A 12,179-nucleotide genomic window follows, 5' to 3' on the forward strand; every position below is an offset into this window, starting at 1 on the left:
ATCTGCACCGCTATCTGTATGAACATGGAAATATCTATACCGCCATCTCTATAAACGTGGAAATATCTACACCGCTATCTGTATGAACTTGGAAATATCTACACTGCTCTCTGAATAAAATTGAAATTATCTACACCACTATCTCTATAAACATGGAAATAGCTACACTGCTATCTGTATAAACATGGAAATATCTACAGCGCTATCTGTATAAACATGGAAATATCTTCACCGCTATCTGTATAAACATGGAAATATCTACAACGCAGTCTCTATAAACTTGGAAATAACTACACCACTATCTCTGTAAACATGGAAATATCTAGACCGCCATCTCTATAAACATGGAAATATCTACACCACCATCTGTATAAACATGGAAATATCTATACCGCTATCTGCATAAACATGGAAATATCTACACCGCCATCTCTATGAACATGGAAATAACTACACCGCCATCTGTACGAACATGGAAATATCTATACCGCCATCTGTAGGAACATGTAAATATCTACACCGCCATCTGTATGAACATGGAAATATCTACACCGCTATCTGTACGAAGATGGAAATATCTACACCGCTATCTGTATGAACATGGAAATATCTACACCGCTATCTGTATGAACATGGAAATATCTACACCGCTATGAGTATGAACATGGAAATATCTACACCGCTATCTGTATGAACATGGAAATATCTACACCGCTATCTGTATGAACATGGAAATATCTACACCGCTATCTGTATGAACATGGAAATATCTACACCGCTATCTGTATGAACATGGAAATATCTACACCGCTATCTGTATGAACATGGAAATATCTACACCGATATCTGTATGAACATGCAAATATCTACACAGCTATCTGTATATCAATGGAAATATCCACACTGGTATCTCTATAAACATGGAAATACCTACACTGCTATCTGTACAAACATGGAAATATCTACACCGCCATCTCTATGAACATGGAAATATCTACACCGCCATCTCTATGAACATGGAAGTTACTACACCGCCATTTGTATGAACATGGAAATACCTACACTGCCATCTGTATGAACATGGAAATATCTTCATCGCAATCTGTATGAACATGGATATATGTACACCGGCATCTGGATGAACATGGAAATATCTACACCGCTATCTGCATGAACATGGAAATATCTACACAAATATCTGAATATACATGGAAATATCTACACAGATTTCTCTATAAGTATGGAAATAACTACAGCGCTATCTCTATAAACATCGAAATAACTACACCGCGATCTGTATGTACATGGAAATATCTACACCGCCATCTGTTTGAACATGGACATATCTACACCGCCATCTGTATTAAGATGGAAATATCTACACCGCTATCTGTATAAACATGGAAATATCTGCCCAACTATCTGTATAAACATGGAAATATCCGCACCGCTAACTGTGTAAACATGGAAATATCTACACTGCTATTTGCATAAACATGGAAATATCCACACCGCCATCTGTGTAAACATGGAAATGTCTACTCCGCTATCTGTGTAAACATGGAAATATCTACACCGCCTTCTGTGTAAACATGAAAATATCTACACCGCCATCCCTATAAACATGGAAATATCTACACCGCCATCTGTATGAACATGGAAATATCTACACCGCCATCTCTATAAACGTGGAAATATCTACAACGCTATCTGTATGAACATGGAAATATCTACACGGCTATCTGTACGAATATGGAAACATCTACCCCGCTTTCTGTATGAACATGCAAATATCTACACAGCTATCTGTATATCAATGCAAATATCTACACAGCTATCTCTATAAACATGGAAATAACTACTCTGCTATCTGTATAAACATGGAAATATCTACACCGCCACCTGTATGAACTTGGAAATATCTACACTGCCATCCGTACGAACATGGAAATATCTACACCGCCATCTGTATGAACCTGTAAATATCTACACCGCCATCTGTATGAACATGGAAATATCTACACCGCTAACTGTATGAACATGGAAATATCTACACAACTATCGGTAAGAACATGGAAATATCTACACCGCTATCTGTATGAAGATGGAAATATCTACACCGCTATCTGTATGAACATGGAAATATCTACACCGCCATCTGTATGAACATGGATATATCTACACCGCCATCTGTATGAACATGTAAATATCTACACCGCCATCTGTATGAACATGGAAATATCTACACCGCTAACTGTATGATCATGGAAATATCTACACCGCTATCTGTATGAACATGGAAATATCTACACCGCTATCTGTATGAACATGGAAATATCTACACCGCTATCTGTATGAACATGCAAATATCTACACAGCTATCTGTATATCAATGGAAATATCTACACTGCTATCTCTATAAACATGGAAATAACTACACTGCTATCTGTATAAATATGGAAATATCTACACCGCCATCTCTATGAAGATGGAAATATCTACACCGCCATTTGTATGAACATGGAAATATCTACACCGCCATCTCTATGAATATGGAAATATCTACACCGCCATTTGTATGAACATGGAAATATCTACACCACCATCTGTATTAACATGGAAATATCTTCACCGCCATCTGTATGAACATGGATATATGTACACCGGCATCTGGATGAACATGGAAATATCTACACCGTTATCTGCATGAAAATGGTAATATCTACACAGCTATCTGAATATACTTGGAAATATCTACAGAGATTTCTCTATAAATATGGAAATAACTACAGCGCTATCTCTATAAACTTCGAAATATCTACACCGCCATCTGTATGAACATGGAAATATCTACACCGCCATCTGTACAAACATGGACATATCTACACCGCCATCTGTATTAAGATGGAAATATCTACACCGCTATCTGTATAAACATGGAAATATCTGTTCAACTATCTGTATAAACATGGAAATATCCGCACCGCTATCTGTATAAACATGGAAATATCTACACTGCTATCTGCATAAACATGGAAATATCCACACCGCTATCTGTGTAAACATGGAAATATCTACACTGCCATCTGTGTAAACATGAAAATATCTACACTGCCATCCCTATAAACATGGAAATATCTACACCGCCATCTGTGTGAACTTGGAAATATCTACACTGCTCTCTGTATAAAATTATAATTATCTACACCACTATCTCTATAAACATGGAAATATCTACACTGCTATCTGTATAAACATGGAAATATCTACACCGCTATCTGTATGAACATGCAAATATCTACACAGCTATCTGTATATCAATGGAAATATCTACACTGCTATCTCTATAAACATGGAAATATCTTCACCGCTATCTGTATAAACATGGAAATATCTACAACGCTGTCTCTATAAACTTGGAAATAACTACACACCTATCTCTGTAAACATGGAAATATCTAGACCGCCATCTCTATAAACATGGAAATATCTACATCACCATCTGTATAAACATGGAAATATCTATACCGCTATCTGCATAAACATGGAAATATCTACACCGCCATCTCTATGAACATGGAAATATCTACACCGCCATCTGTACGAACATGGAAATATCTATACCGCCATCTGTATGAACATGAAAATATCTACACCGCCATCTGTATGAACATGGAAATATCTACACCGCTAACTGTATGAACATGGAAATATCTACACAGCTGTCTGTACGAAGATGGAAATATCTACACCGTTATCTGTATGAACATGGAAATATCTACACCGCTGTCTGAATATACATGGAAATATCTGCAACGCTATCTGTACGAACATGGAAATATCTACACCGCTATCTGTATGAACATGCAAATATCTACACAGCTATCTGTATATCAATGGTAATATCTACACAACTATCTCTATTAACATGGAAATAACTACACTGCTATCTGTATAAACATGGAAATATCTACCCTGCCACCTGTATGAACATGGAAATATCTACACTGCCATTAGTACGAACATGGAAATATCTACACCGCCATCTGTATGAACATATGAATATCTTCACCGCCATCTGTAAGAACATGGAAATATCTACACCGCTAAATGTATGAACATGGAAATGTCTACACCTCTATTGGTATGAACATGGAAATATCTACGCCGCTATCTGTATGAACATGGAAATATCTACACCGCTATCTGTATGAACATGGAAATATCTACACCGCTATCTGTATGAACATGGAAATATCTACACCGCCATCTATATGAACATGTAAATATCTACACCGCCATCTGTATGAACATGGAAATATCTATACCGCTAACTGTATGAACAAGGAAATATCTACACCGCTATCTGTATGAACATGGAAATATCTGCACTGCTATCTGTATGAACATGGAAATATCTTCACCGCTATCTGTATGAACATGGAAATATCTACACCGCTATCTGTATGAACATGGAAATACCTACACCGCTATCTCTATGAACATGCAAATATCTACACAGCTATCTGTATATCAATGGAAATATCTACACTGCTATCTCTATTAACATGGAAATAACTACACTGCTATCTCTATAAATATGGAAATATCTATCCCGCCATCTCTATGAACATGGAAATATCTACACCGCCATTTGTATGAACATGGAAATATCTACACCGCCATCTCTATGAACATGGAACTATCTACACCGCCATTTGTATGAACATGGAAAGATCTACACCACCATCTGTATGAACATGGAAATATATACACCACCATCTGTATGAACATGGAAATATCTTCACCTCCATCTGTATGAACATGGATATATGTTCACTAGCATCTGGATGAACATGGAAATATCTACACTGCTATCTGCATGAACATGGAAATATCTACACAGCTATCTGAATATACATGGAAATATCTACACAGATTTCTCCATAAATATGGAAATAACTACAGCGCTATCTCTATAAACTTCGAAATATCTACACCGCCATCTGTATGAACATGGAAATATCTACACCGCCATCTGTACAAACATGGACATATCTACACCGCCATCTGTATTAAGATGGAAATATCTACACCGCTATCTGCATAAACATGGAAATATCTGCCCAACTATCTGTATAAACATGGAAATATCCGCACCGCTATCTGAATAAACAGGGAAATATCCGCACCGCTATCTGTATAAACATGGAAATATCTACACTGCTATCTGCATAAACATGGAAATATCCACACCGCTATCTGTGTAAACATGGAAATGTCTACACCGCTCTCTGTGTAAACATGGAAATATCTACACCGCCATCTGTGTAAACATGAAAATATCTACACCGCCATCCCCATAAACATGGAAATATCTACACCGTCCTCTGTATGAACATCGAAATACCTACACAGCCATCTCTATAAATGTGGAAATATCTACACCGCTATCTGTATGAACTTGGAAATATCTACACTGCTCCCTGTATGAAATTGAAATTATCTACTCCACTATCTCTATAAACATGGAAATATCTACACTGCTATCTGTATAAACTTGGAAATATCTACACCGCTATCTGTATAAACATGGAAATATCTTCACCGCTATCTGTATAAACATGGAAATATCTACAACGCTGTCTCTATAAACTTGGAAATAACTACACCACTATCTCTGTAAACATGGAAATATCTACACCGCCATCTCTATAAACATGGAAATATAAACACCACCATCTGTATAAACATGGAAATATCTATACGGTTATCGGCATAAACATGGAAGTATCCACACCGCCATCTCTATTAACATGGAAATATCTACTCCGCCATCTGTACGAACATGGAAATATCTATACCGCTATCTGTATGAACATGTAAATATCTACACCCCCATCTGTATGAACATGGAATTATCTACACCGCTATCAGTACGAACATGGAAATATCTACAATGCTATCTGTATGAACACGCAAATATCTACACAGCTATCTGTATATCAATGGAAATATCTACACAGCTGTCTTTATAAACATGGAAATAACTACACTGCTATCTGTATAAACATGGAAATAGCTACACCGCCACCTGTATGAACATGGAAATATCTACACCGCTATCAGTATGAACATGGAAATATCTACACTGCTATCTGTAAAAACATGGAAATATCTACACCGCTATCTGGATGAACATGGAAATATCTACACCGATATCTGTATGAACATGCAAATATCTACACAGCTATCTGTATAACAATGGAAATATCTACACTGCTATCTCTATAAACATGGAAATAACTACACTGCTATCTGTATAAATACAGAAATATCTACACCGCCATCTCCATGAAGATGGAAATATCTACACCGCGATTTGTATGAACATGGAAATATCCACACTGCCATCTCTATGAACATGGAAATATCTACACCGCCATTTGTATGAACATGGAAATATCTACACCGCCATCTGTATGAACATGGAAATATCTTCACCGCTATCTGTATAAACATGGAAATATCTACAACGCTGTCACTATAAACTTGGAAATAACTACACCACTATCTCTGTAAACATGGAAATATCTAGACCGCCATCTCTATATACATGGAAATATCTACACCACCATCTGTATAAACATGGAAATATCTATACCGCTATCTGCATAAACATGGAAATATCTACACCGCCATCTGTATGAACATGGAAATATCTACACCGCCATCTGTATGAACATGGAAATATCTACACCACTAACTGTATGAACATGGAAATATCTACACCGCTGTCTGTATGAACATGGAAATGTATACACTGCTATCTCTATAAACATGGAAATAACTACACTGCTATCTGTATAAACATGGAAATATCTACACCGCCAGCTGTATGAACATGGAAATATCCACACCGCCATCTGTGTGAACATGGAAATATCTACACCGCTAACTGTAGGAACATGGAAATGACTACACCGCTATCGGTATGAACATGGAAATATCTACACCGCTATCTGTATGAACATGGAAATATCTACACCGCCATCTGTATGAACATGGAAATCTCTACACCGCCATCTGTATGAACATGGAAATCTCTACACCGCCATCTGTATGAACATGGAAATATCTACACCGCCGTCTGTATGAATATGTAAATATCTACACCGCCATCTGTATGAACATGGAAATATCTACACCGCTATCTCTATGAACATGGAAATATCTACACCGCTATCTGTATGAACATGGAAATATCTACACCGCTATCTGTATGAACATGGAAATATCAACACCGCTATCTGTATGAACATGGAAATATCTACACCGCTATCTGTACGAACATGCAAATATCTACACAGCTATCTGTATATCAATGGAAATATCCACACCGGTATCTCTATAAACATGGAAATAACTACACTGCTATCTGTATAAACATGGAAATATCTACACCGCCGTCTCTATGAACATGGAAATATCTACACCGCCATTTGTATGAACCTGGAAATATCTACACCGCCATCTCTATGAACATGGAAATATCTACACCGCCATTTGTATGAACATGGAAATACCTAAACCGCCATCTGTATGAACATGGAAATATCTTCACCGCCATCTGTATGAACATGGATATATGTACACCGGCATCTGGATGAACATGGAAATATCTACACTGCTATCTGCATGAACATGGAAATATCTACACAGCTATCTGAATATACATGGAAATATCTACACAGATTTCTCCATAAATATGGAAATAACTACAGCGCTATCTCTATAAACTTCGAAATATCTACACCGCCATCTGTACGAACATGGACATATCTACACCGCCATCTGTATTAAGATGGAAATATCTACACCGCTATCTGTATAAACATGGAAATATCTGCCCAACTATCTGTATAAACATGGAAATATCCGCACCACTATCTGTATAAACATGGAAATATCTACACTGCTATCTGCATAAACCTGGAAATATCCACCCCGCTATCTGTGTAAACATGGAAATGTCTACACCGCTATCCGTGTAAACATGGAAATATCTACACCGCCATCTGTGTAAACATGAAAATATCTACACCGCCATCCCTATAAACATGGAAATATCTACACCGTCCTCTGTATGAACATGGAAATATCTACACCGCCATCTCTATAAACGTGGAAATATCTACACCGCTATCTGTATGAACTCGGAAATATCTACACTGCTCTCTGTATAAAATTGAAATTATCTACACCACTATCTCTATAAGCATGGAAATATCTACACTGCTATCTGTATAAACATGGAAATATCTACACCGCTATCTGTATAAACATGGAAATATCTTCACCGTTATCTGTATAAACATGGAAATATCTACAACGCTGTCTCTATAAACTTGGAAATAACTACACCACTATCTCTGTAAACATGGGAATATCTAGACCGCCATCTCTATAAACATGGAAATATCTACACCACCATCTGTATAAACATGGAAATAACTATACCGCTATCTGCATAAACATGGAAATATCTACACCGCCATCTCTATGAACATGGAAATATCTACACCGCCATCTGTACGAACATGGAAATATCTATACCGCCATTTGTATGAACATGTAAATATCTACACCGCCATCTGTATGAACATGGAAATATCTACACCGTTAACTGTATGAACATGGAAATATCTACACCGCTATCTGTATGAACACGGAAATATCTACACCGTTATCTGTATGAACATGGAAATATCTACGCCGCTATCTGTACGAACATGGAAATATCTACACCGATATCTGTATGAACATGCAAATATCTACACAGCTATCTGTATATCAATGGAAATATCTACACAGCTGTCTCTATAAACGTGGAAATAACTACACTGCTATCTGTATAAACATGGAAATATCTACACCGCCACCTGTATGAACATGGAAATATCTACACTGCCATCCGTATGAACATGGAAATATCTACACCGCCATCTGTATGAACATGTAAATATCTACACCGCCTTCTGCATGAACATGGAAATATCTACACCGCTAACTGTATGAACATGGGAATATCTACACCGCTATCTGTATGAACATGGAAATATCCACACCGCCATCTGTACGAACATGGAAATAACTATACCGCCATTTGTATGAACATGTAAATATCTTCACCGCCATTTGTATGAACCTGGAAATATCTACACCACTATCTGTATGAACTTGGAAATACCTACACTGCACTTTGTATAAAATTGAAATTATCTACACCACTATCTCTATAAACATGGAAATATCTTCACTGCTATCTGCATAAACATGGAAATGTCTACACCACTATCTGTAAAAACATGGAAATATCTTCACTGCTATCTGTATAAACATGGAAATATCTACAACGCAGTCTCTATAAACTTGGAAATAACTACACCACTATCTCTGTAAACATGGAAATATCTAGACCGCCATCTCTATATACATGGAAATATCCACACCACCATCTGTATAAACATGGAAATATCTATACCGCTATCTGTATGAACATGGAAATATCTACACCGCTATCTGTACGAACATGGAAATATCTATACCGCCATCTGTATGGACATGGAAATATCTACACCGCCATCTGTATGAACATGGAAATATCTACACCGCTAACTGTATGAACATGGAAATATCTTCACCGCTATCTGTACGAACATGGAAATATCTGTACCGCCATCTGTATGAACATGGAAATATCTACACCGCTAAGTGTATGAACATGGAAATATCTACACCGCTATCTGTACGAACATGGAAATATCTACAACGCTTTCTGTATGAACATGCAAATATCTACACAGCTATCTGTATATCAATGGAAATATCCACACAGCTATCTCTATTAACATGGAAATAAATACACTGCTACCAGTATAAACATGGAAATATCTACACCGCCTCCTGTATGAACATGGAAATATCTACACTGCCATCCGTACAAACATGGAAATATCTACACTGCCATCTGTATAAACATGGAAATAACTTCACCGCCATCTGTATGAACATGGAAATATCTACACCGCTAAATGTATGAACATGGAAATGTCTACACCGCTATTGGTATGAACATGGAAATATCTACACCGCTATCTGTATGAACATGGATATATCTACACCGCTATCTGTATGAACATGGAAATATCTACACCGCTATCTGTATGGACATGGAAATATCAACACCGCCATCTGTATGAACATACAAATACCTACACCGCCATCTGTATGAACATGGAAATATCTACAGAGCTAACTGTATGAACATGGAATTATCTACACCGCTATCTGTATGAACATGGAAATATCTACACCGCTATCTGTAAGAACATGGAAATATCTACACCGCCATCTGTATGAACATGTAAATATCTACACCGCCATCTGTATGAACATGGAAATATCAACACCGCTAACTGTATGAACATGGAATTATCTACACCGCTATCTGTATGGGCATGGAAATATCTACACCGCTATCTGTATGAACATGGAAATATCTACACCGGTATCTGTATGAACATGGAAATATCTACACAGCTATCTGTATGAACATGGAAATATCTACACCGCTATCTCTATGAACATGCAAATATCTACACAGCTATCTGTATATCAATGGAAATATCCACACCGGTATCTCTATAAACATGGAAATAACTACACTGCTATCTGTATAAACATGGAAATATCTACACCGCCGTCTCTATGAACATGGAAATATCTACACCGCCATTTGTATGAACCTGGAAATATCTACACCGCCATCTCTATGAACATGGAAATATCTACACCGCCATTTGTATGAACATGGAAATACCTAAACCGCCATCTGTATGAACATGGAAATATCTTCACCGCCATCTGTATGAACATGGATATATGTACACCGGCATCTGGATGAACATGGAAATATCTACACCGCTCTCTGCATGAACATGGAAATATCTACAAAGCTATCTGAATATACATGGAAATATCTACACAGATTTCTCAATAAATATGGAAATAACTACAGCGCTATCTCTATAAACTTCGAAATATCTACACCACCATGTGTATGAACATGGAAATATCTACACCGCCATCTGTACAAACATGGACATATCTACACCGCCATCTGTATTAAGATGGTAATATCTACACCGCTACCTGTATAAACATGGAAATATCCGCACCGCTATCTGAATAAACATGGAAATATCCACACCGCTATATGTATAAACATGGAACTATCTACACTGCTATCTGCATAAACATGGAAATATCCACACCGCTATCTGTGTAAACATGGAAATGTCTACACCGCTATCTGTGTAAACATGGAAATATCTGCACCGCCATCCCTATAAACATGGAAATATCTACACCGTCCTCTGTATGAACATGGAAATATCTACACCGCCATCTCTATAAACGTGGAAATATCTACACAGCTATCTGTATGAACTTGGAAATATCTACACTGCTCTCTGTATAAAATTGAAATTATCTACACCACTATCTCCATAAACATCGAAATATCTACACTGCTATCTGTATAAACATGGAAATATCTACACCGCTATCTGTATAAACATGGAAATATCTTCACCGCTATCTGTATAAACAAGGAAATATCTACAACGCTGTCTCTATAAACTTGGAAATAACTACACCACTATCTCTGTAAACATGGAAATATCTGGACTGCCATCTCTATAAACATGGAAATATCTACACCACCATCTGTATAAACATGGAAATATCTAAACCGCCATCTGCATAAACATGGAAATATCTACACCGCCATCTCTATGAACATGGAAATACCTACACGGCCATCTGTACGAACATGGAAATATCTACACCGCCATCTGTATGAACATGTAAATATCTACACCGCCATCTGTATGAACATGTAAATATCTACACCGCTAACTGTATGAACATGGAAATATCTACACCGCTATCTGTACGAACATGGAAATATCTATACCGCCGTCTGTATGGACATAGAAATATCTACACCGTTATCTGTAAGAACATGGAAATATCTACACCGCTATCTGTATGAACATGGAAATATCTACACCGCTATCTGTACGAACATGGAAATATCTACACCGCTATCTGTG

This window comes from Gorilla gorilla, chromosome 21 (assembly GCF_029281585.2).
Source record: "Gorilla gorilla gorilla isolate KB3781 chromosome 21, NHGRI_mGorGor1-v2.1_pri, whole genome shotgun sequence".
NCBI lineage: Eukaryota > Metazoa > Chordata > Mammalia > Primates > Hominidae > Gorilla > Gorilla gorilla.